Consider the following 17,140-nt stretch of genomic DNA (forward strand, 5'->3'; position numbering starts at 1 on the left):
AGGAGGAACTAGAAGCAGCATTTCATTCTTTGCAAATCAACAAAAGTCCTGACTTTGATCAAATCAGCAGCAATGTCTTAAAGAACTGTTTTAATGAACTAAAATCTCCACTACTGCAAATATTTAATTCATCTCTAATTACAGGCATTGTTCCTAAAAAGTTAAAAAAAGCTAGAGTTGTCCCAGTCTTTAAAGCAGGAGAAGTTTGTAAAGTATCTAACTACAGACCAATTTCAATACTCCCTTGCTTTTTGAAGATTTTAGAGAGAATCATGTACAACAGAGTTTATTTTTTCTTGAACAATAACAATATTTTGTATAATAAGCAATTTGGATTTCAGGCAGGTCATTCAACTGATCACGCAATCATTCAGTTGAGTCAGGAAATATTTCAAGCCTTTGATGAGAATAAATTTACAATTGGGGTCTTTATTGATCTCAGCAAGGCATTCGATACAGTCAACCATGAGATTCTATTAGAAAAACTAATATATTATGGCATAAGAAATACATATCTCGCATGGTTCAAGAACTATCTCTTCGAAAGAAAACAATATATTTCTTATGACGAAGAAAATACTAACTACAGGATTATAGCATGTGGAGTACCTCAAGGGTCAATTTTAGGACCACTGTTGTTTCTTATTTATATCAATGATATATTTAGAGCATCTAGTGTCTTAAATTCAATTTTATTTGCTGATGATACAAATTTATTCTTTACTCATAAAGATATAACGTACTTTTTGAAACTACTAACCTAGAATTGGCTAAATTGGCTGATTGGTTTAAAGCGAATAAATTATCCCTTAACACTTCAAAAACTAGATATACCTTTTTTCACAAACTTAGTAAAAAAGATGAAATACCTCTTAGGTTACCTGGATTAGTTATTGATCATGTAAACATAAGAAGAGAATATTCAATGAAATTTCTTGGAGTTCTCCTAGACGAAAATTTAACTTGGAGAGAACATATTAGTGGAAAACAAAGTTTCCAAAAGCTTAGGAATCTTATATAAAGCCAGTTTCGCTTTGAATAAGAACTGCTTAAGAAACATATATTTTTCCTTTTTACACTGCTATTTAAATTATGCAAACATTGCATGGGGTAGCACTAATATAACAAAATTAAAAAAACTGCACATTCAACAAAAACATGCCAGTAGGATTATATTACGACAGAACAAATATTCCCATTCTAGACCATTGCTAAAAGATCTGGGTATTCTTATTGTATCTCAGCTAAACATTTTTCAAGTCCTTATTTTCATGTATAAGATTAAAAATTTAATAGCACCAAATATATTCATTACATTATTTAAGAAAGTTCAACATAAATATCCAACTAGATTTTCAGGTAATAATTTCCTTCGGCCAAAAATCATATCTAATGTAACAAAATTTTCAATATCAAACCGAGGCCCTAAAAACTCTGAAGCATGCTTCTAAACGATGAGATAAAAAGCATTCCATCTACAAAACAATTTAAAATTGCACTAAGAAATCAGCTGTTACGAAGTAATAACGAACAAGTCTTCTTCTGAAACAACACTACGTGTGATAATTAAACGCTTTCTTTTATTTAACATAACATTTAATATTTTATTAAGTTTTTAATTATCAATTTTTATTTGACGCTCTTTTTAATGACGGCTATGTAAGGTGTGAGATGATAAGACTGCATAGTCTTCTACTTACTCCTGCCATTTTATTCTACGTACGTGATACAGTTATGTATATATATGTATATATATCCCAATGTAGAAATTTATGCCTGTACTTATGTGTATGTAGAACTTGTATCTGTAATTTTGAAATAGTTGTATGTAAATTTCTTTTGGCGAAAAAAAAAATATATATATATATATATACTTGATGAAGGGAATAGCAATATTAAAATAATTTGATGAAATTAATTATGTCGTTTTTAAGGTAGTAAGGCTTGAAGTTGATGATTCTTACTAGATATATTGTTTCAGAAATGCAATTATCTATCGAAACCATGTAACTGTTAATCGTTCCATATTTGCTCAATTTTCATATATGTTCAATTTTTAAAAAAAATCAAGCTACTCCTCTAAAGGCCGATATACAAAGAATAACAATTAGAAGAATAACTTGGGTATATTAATATTCTTCCATTATTTCCACGTGTATCTTGTAAAAGAATAAAAATTCTTAAATATTTTTTCGTTATTCTTCGAATAAAAAACAAACTAAATATAATCAAACTGATTTGATTATATTCAGCTTGCTTTTTATTCGAAGAATAAAGGCGGTGATACACGATCCGATTAATCGAATTCGATTTGTTAAAATTATACTGAGCATTAAAATAAAATCGAAACTTGACAGGTGAGAAAGGGGATGATACACGATCCAATTTTTCGAATTCGAACTATCGAAATTATATTTAGCATTAAAATAAAACTGAAACTTCAACTAAAAATTTAGGAAAACGTTAAAAAACGGAGTGTGTTATTTGTTACTAAACAAATAACACACTCCGCAAAAAGATTATTTTCATTTCCCTTGGATCTCTTCTGTTTATAAGCTCCAGAGCGCTTCTTCCAACATCCATTTTTTTTTTAAGACTTGATGTGTTTAATTTTTTTCATATAGAAACTTACATTTTTCTGAACACAGATGTGATGTACATATTTTAAGCATTTTGATTGGTTAAAAACCTTTCGATTAGTCGAAAAAGTTAAACCAGTCCGACTTTTTAAAAATCGAATTCGACAAGTCTGAACATGTTGAAGGCATACGATTTTCTACATCATACACCGATCCAATTTGTCGAATTCGACTATTCAAATTCAATTATCGGATCGTGCATCACCGCCTTAACGAAAAAATATTCAAGAATTTTTATACTTCTACAAGATACACGGGGAAATAGTGCAAGAATATTAATATACTCAAGTTATTCTTCAATTATTCTCCTGTGTATATCGGTCTTAACAATTAATCAGAACAGAAAAAACACAACAGCTTGAAGCTACTTGATATATTGACATGCGTATATTATTACTATTTTAATGCCCATGCGTATAACCCGAAAACCTGCCTTACATTGCAGTGCAGAATCCGAAAAAAACTTGCTTCCCTGACTTATCGCCGGAAACAGCTATCTAACCTAAGTTTACGCTGCGTTGTTAAATTATTGTTGTTTTCCTGTAGGATGTTTCTTTTTTTGTTACGAAAGCATACGAATGCCACATTGTGTGATTATAAGGTTAGGCTATTAATTGTTTTAGAGTCACGCAAAGGATCAGAGAAGCATTTGTCCTCAAACATCACGCGATGCAATGTAACAAAGCATTCACGCATTTTGTAAATTCCCTTGTGATGAGAGGAGGGACCAAGCGCATAAATTGGCTATAAAACAAATATAACGATTTTTATATTGTCTTCTAATGAACGCCTGCACAAACTGACTCAACTATTTAAAAAAAAACTGTCATTTAAACAGAAATAGACGCGTCATTTTTGAAAAATATTTAAGATTAATTATCTGTCTGGCTTTTTTTATTTTTCGTTAGAGAAAGATTGACGAAAGTTAGAAATAACTTTGAATTTTAAGCATGCCACAATAACGCAGAGGAAGTAACAGTGTTAATTTTTCTAATAGTCCCGAACTTTATTTGGTCAAAATTTATTTAAACATAATTAGCGGGTTAAGGGTTGGGCTAATTTCACAGTTCTTCTCCTTGGACGCATGCTCGAAATATGCCAAATTTCCACCCAATTCAGGTACTTATAAGTATCATTGTTATGCAAATTAGCAGGTCGTAATGATGCTAATGTATTTAGCACAAGAATGAACATGTCAATTCCGGATATTGCTTACAAAAGTTGATCAATTACTGGGTTTTGCAAACACGTGATCCTTTTGAAAGAACAAAGGTTCTTTACTTGATTAATTACTTTGTTTTCGTCTTGATTTAATGACGGCGGTAATATGCTGTTGCCCGGTCAGAAATTAAAACATTAAAGCATCTGGGGATGTGGCTACGGAATTTTCAATTTAAATGAAATGTCGTGGAATTTATATAAGTCTTCTTTTTGAAAACATCAACATTAGTGACGATACAAATTAATGTATCAGAACATTAGGTACAATAAAATTTGATTTGAGAAGGCCAATACTACTATAAACTTAAATTGCAATCTTTGTAGCATTTATTATTGAAAGTCTTTAGTGACTCATACATTGTCAAAACTGCCTACTGTAAATTAATTTGAATGAGCCCATTGAGTCTGTAAAATACCTATTTATATTGTGGACAAAATCACTTAATAGACAGGACAATTATCAAACTGAATATGAAGAGGTATTATAGAGTTTTACATAATTATTTACATAAAACAACATTTAATTTATTGTTCAGGCCTTAAAGATTGTGACTAAACTTTCCAAACCCAATTTTGAACAAAATTCAATTGATGAAATTTCTTTTTCTAAGTTAAATAGCAAGTTTGCCTAGAAAATATCCTTTATTGAACCTACAAATGTATATGTTTTAGTCGCTAGCTGTCGAAAGATTTGACCACCACTATGCACACTGTCTGTGGAAAATGCAGGAAATTTCCCATCGTAGCAAGGCTGATAAAAATATATGACATTTGTTACTTGTTGTTAGACGGGCAGGCAACTATTATTATAGAAAAGTATATACTCTTACATTCCAACGCTTGAAATACTTTAGTATCAAAGAAACACCATTTAACAATGCTTGTTAACTTGAGGCTGAGATTATAGTTACTTTCAATCGCGATTTGCGAAATATTCAGAAAATTGAAAGGTCAATTGATAGATTGAGAAGGGTCTAACTAAAAAGTAATTCTAAGTGTATTAAAAACAAGAGTCTGAGACTCCATATGTTTTTAGAAAATTTTCTTTGTTTTTAAATTCAATTTAAAATCATTAAGGCAGAACTTTAACAGTATATTTCTTATAACAAAGGATGTACTGTTATCGAAAACAAACACATTTAAAGTGTATGTTATTATATTGTCAAAGTACAATCTCCATTATTGTACACTTCTAAGCACAATATATGTTTAATCAATAGAAAAGATAGAGATAATACACAAATTTGTTATGACAAAGATTCACACGAAAATCGACTGATTGGGGCGTGAATGTGTGTCCGTACAGATAAAAGTGACCTAAACATATATAGGTTTATTGCCTGTATCTGTCCAGCCCGCGCTCGACTCTCCCACTGCCCACGTTTAATTTTGAAAAAGCGTTCGAAGGTTGCGCAAGACGCAGTTGGTGTAAAAAAATTATTTCGTGTTCATGCATTGTTTATCACATGCTCTTGAGCTGCTGCATTCGTTAAACACCGTACGAAGAGAAAGCTACTTTTATGCAGAATAGCTGTACTCTGCATGAAAAATCCTCAAGCAAATTAAAAAATTTTTTTTGTGGAACTTTAAACAAAAGGCTTGCATGCAGTTAACAACTTTTACGTAAGTAAATTAACCTTTGACCAGGCATGTTTTGCTATAATTATTTCTAGTAACCAGATAGCTTAGAAGCCATGCGTGTTTGGTTGTACCATTTTTAAAAGATCAATGCAGTAATATGATGTTTACTGTGTTATTTCAAATTTCTTTAAATCCAATAACATGTAGGGACACTGAAAATTACGGAAATAACATATCGCCTGTTAATTCGGCAAGTATTGCTCTACACAATTTGCGCCTTCGCTATATTAATTAGCCTGCAAAAGCCATGTTCTTCGAAAATTACTATGTTTATAGGAAATTGTGAATTGTGCACGAGTAATTGAATGCACTTTGAGCGTTTTGCTTTTCAATCACAATTATTTTAGAGTTAAAGCATTTATTTAATTCCAGATGTTTAAGCAGGGGAGCCAGTAGAACATTGGCTATTCTTTTCTGAGTGTTTATGTTACGACGATTGTGATTATTGCATATTAATCGGTTATTATACATTATAAAATTAGTCCTAACCTTAATACATAATACCTGACAGATATTCCCCGTAACATATACATAAAGTACACATTCCCTATCTTATTTCTCTTGCACAGTTATTTCTTTATTCGTAGCTTTAGTGGTGACACAGGCTAAACATGCTGAACTGTGGACTAAATCACCGACCATGTGATTATTAAACAGACGCAATGAAAACCACTCAGTTATTATGCTGAAGCACTTGTATTTCTTTTCTTTGTTATATTTTAGTGATAAAGGATAAAATTTCAACAACTAGTTGATTTCTCAAGACTATGTCAACAAACACTTTTTTATCTGCGATTTTTACAAAAGAAACAGTTATTTTACGTCAATTATCCATTTCTTCACATTAGACCACTTTATAGGGGTTTTTCATATTTGTTAAGCAAATGACTGTACGAACATGAGACTTACAGTTATAAACTGAAAGTTTTTTCCTTTTGGTTATAGCTATATTACGACGTTATATACTCATTTTTTAGATGCGTGCATTTCTTGGCAATTAGGAACAGTTATGTTTCATTGATTACGGTATCAATAAATGCTTTTGGCTATTATATTTTTAACTAAAAAAACATTATGAATGACATATCTTTAGCAGAGGAGTTAGTGTAGTTGTAGTGGCCCATTCAGCTTGTGTTTCAAGTTGCAGTCCCGGCGCATTTCAAATGTAGTACTCTCAATCCATTTCAATCTACCGACTGAAAACCATTTTTTTATGGAAGGCAAGCACGTAAAGCAATGTTATACGTATTTCTGACATTGATGTAACATAGCAACAATTGGAGGTGTTGAAAATTCAGAGATTAGCATGTAATTCAGAAGAAACTTTCCAAACTTTAGCTACCCAATTTTATAAGTAAGTCTGGTATAAGTTACACTATGAATTTTCATTCTGTAAGCGTATGATATATTTTTGAGCAAAAACCACTAACTTAATATTTTGTTTGGTGTTTACTACGAAGGTGTAGTACGCTTGTTGTATCGACCAATGTGCAGCACACGTAAATTTAAGTGACTTCACAAAGGAATGGATAAATTTTGAAGGGAAAAAACTATACATTTTTATCAATTTGCAAAAATGAGTTTAAAAAAGAATCTATACGAATCTACTAAATGACTTAGGATTTGGGAAATACCTAGAACATCTAACGAAACTTGATCAGCTTCTACTTCAAGATGAATAGCCGTTTGTATTAATTAAATGTCTAATTGTCATAGGTAAGACTTAAATATATTGGCGTTGGTTTTTGTTTATGCTGGACAAGAAAATAAAAATTGCAGTTTTAAATAAACAACCATCAATTATGGCTGTCTGAGGAGAAAAACCAAGGAGATAAAAGGCGATATATGATGATGCATAACCCGACCCAATTAAATAAGAATTAAATTTTTATTTTACTACACCATTATTAGGTACATTTTACTTAATATCCTAATTTTTTTGAAATTTACGATTACATTGGCATTCCACGGAAAAAATTAAGTAGTGAGTCATGGGTTATGAATTGCTAAATTGCTAATTCTGTTCAAAACAAGGTAGGCACGACGTCTAATGTTAAACAAATAAAAGTGCGTAATTTAGACTCTTTTTTTTTACTCTGGAGAATCTGAGTATCTTTATTTTAACTGAACTAAGAAAATGCAATTCAGCCGAAGCACTTAAGTACAAATACCCTCTAAATCATCTAGGTACTTTCAAAGTTTGCAGGACGAAGGTGGTTTGCTAAAGCATTGCAATCAAATTGCTGAAAAACCTTCCTATTTAGCTTTGCAGGCTAAACAGTTAATTTAACTGTCCATGTCAGAACGATACATTCTCAGTAAAAAATGGCAGATGATTTCGACGTACATTTTTAACAAATTTCCCCCACCCCACCCTCTTCATAAACACTTTTCAGATAGTATGAGTTCTCAGCGTAACTTTTTATGTAATCACTTCTCCGTTTAAATATAAAGTACAAAAAGTATGCTTTAAGGTAAAGAAAGTGGTTTTAAGGGTCTCGTATTATTTTGGGGTAGCTTCGATCTCTAATTTTTTTATGGAATAACTCTGTTTGTGTTGTGATCTTTCAGAGGTGCTAGTCGAGCTATTATTAGCATGACTATTTTCCTACAATTTGTAGTTCTTTGTGAGCTTTAACGTGAATCTTTTCTGTCCAAAAGATGTGTTGGACAGTTCGACTATGACTATGACTTCTTACCCAACTAAGCGTTGTTCAACAGTAACACTCATACCTTGACGCGTTTGGGCACTCTCTTAAAATACCCGGAAAAGTATCGTCGTTTCCAAAAATTTATTGAAATAGATAAAAGACGTTAATTATCGATAATGTCACCTTAACGCTTTTTCAAAGTTCTCAGGTTCTCATCAGTCCTGACCTGTGTTTGGTTGTGCAAATAGCGGGTTGTACGCGTTGATTACTATTCATACGTTTTTAAAGGCCATCTCAGAAGCTGCAGAATAATAATCATTTGACGCCTGCAGCTATGTCTGAAAATAATTTAAAAATTTTCGTTGTTCTAGTAATTTTAACCTTGATTGCAGCAAGAAATACCTACTTCAGAACTTTATTGTATTTCTGAAGACTTTAGCAGGCATGAGTACTTTAAAAAATAATTTATGATTGCCGTTTTTTTTCATTGGTCAATAACAGCAAAGGTAACAGAAAAAATCATAGTATAAGGATGCATAAAACACTATAAGTTACTTTTGTCATATTTTTTATTTTTATATCGTCGGAAAGCCTAATTTTTGTAAGTTCTTTTTTCTCATATGGTATATGGTTGCATTTTTTAAACCTTCTGAAAAACAATTTGTGTTTGATATACCTAATGTTTTGGGCTAGAAACATTGTATATAAATTTATAAATGCCGAACTATGAAGAACTATGGAAAATTCCATGGTGATTTACCTGTTGTACATATTTCTCTCATTGCTTTTTTATGCATCATTTTAACTTGTTTAAATGAAGTAACGAAATTTGCTTTGATGTGTATTCTTAGTATATGTAGAGGTGTGTTTAAGGTTTTTCGTTGAGTTGAGGAGACTAATAAATAGACAAAGTTGATTACGATGATTGCCCGTCAATTACAGCTGTAGCTGTTGAAACGTAGCCTAGAATAAACTCGCTTGTTCATGACATAATAATATCTATATTATTCAATGAAAATGTTAATTGTTGAAAATAACACGCGCAATATTAATATGAACGCGAATCTCGCCTGTTTTTATTTTCCCACAAGTTTCAATTCAAAAATACCAATGTAAAAATAGTACAATTTGGGGAATACAATTTGGATGAAACATAAATGTTTTTAAAACGCCTTTCCGTCATCACTTTTGTTTCTTGAAAAAAAATATATTTGTGCGTATTAACATTTTACGCATAACGCCTGCACCAAATTTCGCACACTAAGGCCCTTTTAAAAGTTTCTAAATCATATTTAATTGCATTTATACTTTGTGTAAATTCATTTAGCTGTACATAGATCCCTTTGTTGTTTTTTATTTCATTGTTATTTGACTTGTTTTGCGCTTCTTGATAGCAGTAACAGTTACTTTCAAGAAAAAACTTCATATTGCACTTCAAATATCAGTTTTCAACCAAAGAACTTTAAGACATGAAACATTTTGTAACAAACTTTCTAACTTTAGTTGAGTTAAGTTGCATAAAATAGTGTTTCTAATTGAACTAGCTAATTTGGATTTAATGACATTTTTACATGAAACCAAAACAAAACAAAATTTGGACTCAAAAAAAACGCGCTAGTGGATGGTACGATGATTCCTGTTTGCACCATAAATCATTTTAAAACACAGAGGTAAATTTGATTTTTTTTCGTCATGTATGGTTTAACGCTATTAACGGCATAAACTCAGAATTTCTAAGGCTGAAATGTATTCCCCGTACAACTTGCGAATAATTGAAAAGAGTCAATAGCATTTAGTATTGAAACAGATAAAAAAATAAACAAAATTTTATAAAAAAACAAACAAAAGAAAATAATAACTCTCTCGACCTTTGTGTTTGTTAGTTAAAATTTGCCTTCATGATTATATTAGCCAAACTTTGGAAAGCTACTACCCTTTAAACAGAATTGAGTACTGAAGTTTTTTTAGACTGAATTCCTCTTAATTTTTTTTGGTCAGCTACATACCACATCCTAGAAATAGATAATACAAAAGTATTGATTATTAAACTGCCCTGTGCAGGGTTAATAATTTGGTACGGTTACCATTATAATCAGCGTGCACATAATCAATACAGGTACACCTAAATTATGTGCGAAGCATAACATGGACTTACCGTTCGAATTTATTGCTTTAACTTTTTGAGTAAATCTTTGTTTTCAGCCATAAGGTAGAGAAGAAATGTAAAGGTAAATTTAAAAGGCAAAATGTAAATTGAATAAGGAAGGAATTAAACCTAGGTAAAGCCTGCATAATTCTTCTTGTCATGGATGTACTACTAGCTCTTAAGTAACATAAAGTAGGGAACAAAGAAATTTGCAAATTAACAGAAACAGTTCCTTACCGAGGAACGGATCAGGTTGATTCTTCTGTAGTATACTGTATCAGCGAGTCTCGTCTGTTGTCATAATTTTTTATGCAACCATGTTAAACAGATTTTCACATGGTTAGAAGTGAAAGGAATATCTTCCTATTTTAATGCAACTGTTAAACACACAAAAATAGTTTTCCTGAATGTAAAGAAGCTCACTTATACGTTTGCTACTTTGGCCATGCTGCCAATAACATTTTAGCTGGAACATGCAAACGTGCAGCCTAACAACAAAACAAATTTAGTTTGTTTAAAGTTTGAATCATATCTTGACACAATGCCTCCTCTTTCTCGGAAACACAGATGTAGGCAGTTTTTTCTGAGTTAAGTTTATAAAATAATCTTTCTCAGGATTTGTTTTGTTTCAAAACAATTCGCAAAAAAGGATTAAAGAAAAGTGTGAAATGTACACGTGTATTTAAAGTTGTAATAAAGTTGTAATAACCTTTGTGACAACTTTTGTGACAACTTTCAAAAGTGCTTTCACTGCAAATTTTATTACGAATATGTATCAAAGGTGTTATCCTAATGAGAGGATGCCAGACTGCGTGGTAGTATGAACATACGAAAGAAATTTGTGTCTGTATGGATGTGTATATGTTTAAAATTAGTGAGGCTGAATGTTCACCTAATACACACATTTTTTTACATGCAACTTTACTTCAATCTGCAAGACTGCTAATTAACTATATTATATATATATAGTATAAGTGGTAGTGGATAAAAGCAATCATTCATATTTAAACCAAGGTTTAAAATGACATTGTATCAAATCAAGTGTTCCGTTTCCTCAAAGGTAATCGTTTATAAGCATTCATATAGGATTTTTGATTATTTTCGATATTTTAATTCTAAACAAGCGTTAAGAAATTCTTCTATAATTTTAAGGTATCTTTTAGCAGCTCAATTACCAGGTCAAAAGTTAAATTGCTTATAAAAAAGACGTGTTTTGTTAAATTGTAGTTTCAAATGTGTCAACGAACAAATTAAAAAAAAATGAGACGGCATTATTTTGACTTTCGCCTAGCCATGCTCTTTTTTATATTTTTTCGCCAGGCATTCTCGATTTTAAGTCTCAATGTTATGCTAAGCAGGGTTCTTACAAAAAATAATGTGTTTAAAATTTTTCAGTTTGCGTCAGAACTTTTCTAAACTACCTTTGTTGTTCACCTGTTTTGTTTTGTTTCTCCTGTAGTGCCTTTATTCTCCAAACTATATTTTGATGGTTCCGTGATTAAATTTAAGTTTTATCCGCGACAAATCGAAATAGACGAGGTAGTAGGTCTCCTAAAACAACTAGACAAAGTAGTATGAGATTATTAATAAAACAAATTATAAAAATAAACAATGTAATGAAGTTTTTGAACATCTTAAACGTTGTTTTAAGATTAAGTAAGGTATAAGTATGCAAACCTAATTCAATAGCCATGCAAGAATTAAAACTATGTTTGTGAATGATTTTTAGACAGCTCGTATTATTCAACATCTCAAGCCAGACAAGAAGAAAGAACAAACCCGCTGTGAACAAGTGCGTAACTACAACTTAAATCTGTATTAAAACCGGCAAAATTAGAAAAAAATATTTCTTGTAAAATAAGTATTTGAGAGTAGAAGGAGACATGAGTCAGTGAATTTACAAACAGATTTCCAAAGTATAGGATGTTACTATAATTATCACTGTTGCATTCATTCGCCGAGCATTGAATTTTTAGCTTCTATAGGTAAATAATATATAGTACAAATATATAGTATAAATATATCGTATAAAATAATATTTAAGGTTATAAATGTTAATAATGATCTCGTTTTAAACTATGCTGTCCTAAGTTCGTTAAACTTTCTAAATACTTCCTTAAAGGATAAAAATAGCAGAGACATTGGATGTCATGTGTGTACCGATATATTGCACGACATTCCATTAATTCAAAACATGTTACAATCTCTCTTTGTTCTTTTTGTTCAGGAAATTACTCTACATCAGTTAAATAGCATGCTTTTAAAATATTTAGATGGCCCGTTACGAAAAAAACATGTTGAAAATTTGCCAAAACATTGCTCATTTTTATCTTTCTTTACTTTTAAAAAAAACTTTTTTTAGCAATCTGTCTGTCTGTTTTTGTTTGTTTTTGTTTTTGCCTTCTGAATTTTTATTTATACATATGATTTATCACGGTTTTTTCTAAAAGTGTATGAAAAAAAAAAGTTTATAAAAATTAGAATTAGAAACACATGTTCTCTGTGCTTTTGATTCTGGCATGTTACGGTGCATGTAGATTACAAAGATTTCAATAGGTCATTGATAAAGTTTGCAAGCGGCTTTGTATTATTCTTGAAAAATTTTCTTTCCCTTTTTCTTTTTATAACCATTCTGACATCGTCATATTTAATGCTGGATATTACACATTGAGAATATTTTAAATGCACATTCCCAACCTAAGAAAGTGTCCCACGTTAAAGCTTTGAGAGATAAACATACTATTGCAGTCTAACACAAGATTGAATGATTTAAAGAAAATTGTTTTCAAGGTAAAAACGATCCCGGCATGCATCTTCTAGCATATCATGCCACGAGTATTACCACCCTAATACGAGCCCATTCTTGTACCAGGTAATTTCATATGCGTTTGGACTGGAAGTGAAACCATAAAATCATGCACCTCGCTACTGAAGAAAGTCAACGTGTGAAAAGTTAAAGATTGTATAAAGGTGGTGAATGAAGGTTCAAAATAAATCAAAGCTATCTGTATGTATTTGTGTTCCATTCCACTATACTCAGGTGGGTTTATACATTTTCAGGTGTGTTCGCGTTATTGACATGGGTTAATATATACATGGGTGGTCATATTTTGGGGTAAACTTATGCGTGATCAAGCGTTACTATTTCAATTAACGTGTCTTAAGTTCTTTTTTTTAATGGATAACGTCTTGGCACAAAGAAAGAAATTTTCTTGCTGAAATGACGTCATTTTTATCCCAATGACGTCATTCAAATTATTTGTTTCATGCAAAACACATGTTTTGGTATTTATTCCGCAAATCTATTAAGAATCAAGGTCGTATCATTAGTAACACGCGAGAAATTAAAACGTACTGAAAAATTGGGAAAATGACCATTTTCAGATGTGTGACGTCATTTCAAATCGCTATGACGTCATCTAATTATTTTTTTACCTGGATTGAGTTTGTAGTAAGACAATCTCCAACTGAGCCAAGTTTCATCTCTTCAGCACAAGTGTCAGGATTTTTGGCCCGCGGGCACTTTGTGCCCCCCTCAGGGTTACAAAGTCAAAAAAAGCTCAGGTACAATAGGGTTAATGCACTTAATAATTTTGTAAACAAAAAAAAGAGAGAGAAGTGAATCACAGGAAAGGGGATGTGATGTCCATCACTCATTGCAACTCTCGATAAACCACAGACTTATTATCATACGGTTCTATTTTTTTATTTATTCTACTTTTTTTTAATCTGAAAGTTTTACTACAAACGCCCAATGTGGTTCAAAACGCCCTATAACGCTGTGATAATTTTCTTTGAGAAACTTTTTGTAATGCTTCAAGCAGAAACCTAAGACTCATGTTAAGTCTTTCAGTCCAAAGTTTCCTTACTTGCTAAGTTATATTTCCTTCCTTGCGGAAATTGTTAAGGTTCCTTGGCTTTTTGTTTATACTTGCTCTCTTAACCCTATTCGGTGACGGTTTTTTTTTTATAACTCCTGATTGCTTTGTTATATGGCTATGATACTTACTGAGTTTCAACATTTATCTATTAGACACCTGCATGCTAATTTTTTAGGTCCCATACCTTTCAGAGGCTTTGATATTGGCCATTACTCGAAACTACCCCTAAAAATCTCTATGAAATCCTTATAATGGGGAAAATATAATAACTCCTGTTAGGATTATCCTTAGAACTTAAAACTTGCAACATAACTTTGTTTCATTAAGAAGAATCATTTTGAATATTTTGAACACGTGACTAATCCGATTTCCCGATTTTGTCGGATTTTACCCGAAAATCGGAAAAAAACGGATTTTCGGGCAATTTTTGGCAATTTTTCATCCGATCCATGTAAAAACCGGAAAATATGTTAAATAACTTTTATTTAGCTTTCAGAAACTTCAAACAGAATGTAAAAATTCGCTCTAGAACAAAAGTAATTACATTTTAAGCAGATAGTGGCATTTTTAACAATTTTCAAGCTTTTGATGACGTCACAGAAAATATGCTGATGCAAGCAAATTTTTTTTGGCGCCATTTTGTTTCTTTTATGACGTACTATAAGTGTGCCAAGTTTGATTCAATTTGAACAACGCTATGAAAAGTTATTGGGTCATAGTATGTTCGAAAAACCCCGGACCGAATAGGGTTAAGAGGAGAAAAAAACAATTAGAAAAAAAACGAAAACGTGTTTTGTGTACTGTATTTGCGAGATAGAACTACCACTTTCTGCGGGTATAAATTTTCGCGCTAGTTTAAATTTCACACAAATCGTAAAAGAAATAGTAAACCTCCAGGTTTTAGACAATGCGTTTAAAACACCTGTCTGCAACCAGTGTTGCATTTTGATAAAAAAAAAAACAGTGTAGTTTCGCCGACAGCCTTAACTATATTGCAAAAAATTATCTTATCATCAAGATAAAGACACTTAGATTGGACTATGTCATATGATCTAACGCTGTCGTCTAAACGCGGCTAAATTTTATTCGATTAGACGTCCTTGAAATCTAATTAGCTTTTCCACAAGCGTTAGAAATGAAGAAATACTTTCCCAATAATCTGCAATAATTGTTATACTTAAAAAACACACACAAATAAAGTTGCGCAACTTAACACAAGGCTGTCTTAAGCATGAGCGTCAAATAAAATTATATGGAACGTCGAACTTTGCTTTATCGCTCCTTTTTTGAAATTAAATTTGACCTCAAACTCAATTTTTTTAATAAGTACAAGAAATTGTTTATAATTTCCATCGAATCTCCATGGACATGTTAAGTACGTTCAAATGCTTCACGTGGCATAATTCAAATTTGCTCATTCCATCGATTGGAAAGTTATTTTACGGTAGGTCATGTATTGTAATTAAATAAATGTATCGAATAATCTGATACACCTTTTTTAATAAGCGATTGATTTTAATTAGTTGCGAAGGGTAACAGGCAAATTAAAAAGCTAAGGATTAAATAATACCTTATTCTTAATTTTTTTTTCGCGTAAAAGATTTTGTGCCTAATTTCTGTGCGCGAATACGCAAAAGTTAATACAAAATAAAAAGGATTGTTTTATAGAGGAAATTACCTGAAATAAAGTGTGGCACAATGTATCAAAATATGGATGGTAAAATTAAACAGAATTTAAATTTAAGCAGTCTATGCAAAACGGTAGCAAACTTTCTTGCTATTTATGTACCTCGACCTCCAAATAATTTCTGTTTTTGCGCTTTTGATTCTTTAAGTTGGGCTTGGGTTAAGACGTTCTCCTTTTTAAATGTGATTTTAATTTTGTTAATTCAGATTCTGTTTACTCCGGTGTGCGAAACGTATTATACCAACATGTTCAAGTTCGTTTTTTATTATATTATATTTAATCACTAGTTTTTGAAATGAATAAAGCTTATTTACGCTAGAGAAAAACTTACGCGAGAGTTCATGCTGTCGTCTAACCTCATGTCAGCAATAGTTTAATTCTGTCAAGCATTAAATTGCAAAAATCTAAGTTTGCGTGAAAAAGGGAAATGTAGAGTATCATATAACATAATAGATTATAATAAATATATATGTTATAAGGATTATGATAATTTTTGGAAAATGCATATTAACCGGTTATTATGCAAAAAACAATAATATCCATTTGGTCATGTTCCTCATAGCAGGAAAATATAGTCTCCTTCTTACAGGGGGCGGCTTAAATTTTTCTTCAACGTCGGTTTTTAGTAACACTGGGGATATGTCATTTCTCTTAAAATGTTTGAGGCATGACAATCAGCTTTTCAATCTTTTTAAAGTATTTTCTTCTTATTACGTCTGGACTTTTATTGCATTTTTGTATACTTAGTTGCAGAGACATTTTTATTTACCTCCTGAATGCCATAAGTTCGCATCTTCAAAGTATTTTTTTGCAAAATCACAAAAGATTGTTTTTAAAAATAAAAACAATAACCTCGAGGTATATTTTTTTTCATTTTTCCCCACTGCTTAATAACCATCCATCTTGTATATCTTTCTCTTTTCAATTAGTTAGGGTAAGGTTATGAGAAACATTTTGACATTTTAATAAATTTGTACTCTGTTACTTTTTAGTTTTTTGCCCATTACCACATTCAATACTGTAAAAATAAGACGGCTTTTAATGTGCAAAGTCAAGACGTGTAAATTTAAGCATGCTGGAATTATTAACCCTACACTCGAATTACACCAACAACGGGGTTCTGTTCATCTATTAAAAAAAGGAATAGGAATGAAGGATTAAAATTCATTTTGTTTGACTTAGTTGGCTTTATGAGACGCAACCATTTGTAACACTTAGCAAACATCGCCAGCACCAGTAAAATGTAGGAATATTCTAAAGTTTCTTTTTCTAGA

General features: G+C 31.4%; 1 long non-coding RNA gene across 1 annotated transcript; it reads left to right on the plus strand.

The window, feature by feature from the left end:
* Positions 1–12,819: 12,819 nt before the first annotated feature.
* LOC130656322 (uncharacterized) lies at positions 12,820–13,308 on the plus strand. Its single transcript, XR_008984899.1, has 2 exons — positions 12,820–13,088; positions 13,171–13,308. It is a non-coding gene; the product is annotated as an uncharacterized LOC130656322 (long non-coding RNA).
* Positions 13,309–17,140: the final 3,832 nt, after the last annotated feature.

The sequence above is a fragment of the Hydractinia symbiolongicarpus genome, chromosome 9 (genome assembly GCF_029227915.1).
Source record: "Hydractinia symbiolongicarpus strain clone_291-10 chromosome 9, HSymV2.1, whole genome shotgun sequence".
NCBI classification, from domain to species: domain Eukaryota; kingdom Metazoa; phylum Cnidaria; class Hydrozoa; order Anthoathecata; family Hydractiniidae; genus Hydractinia; species Hydractinia symbiolongicarpus.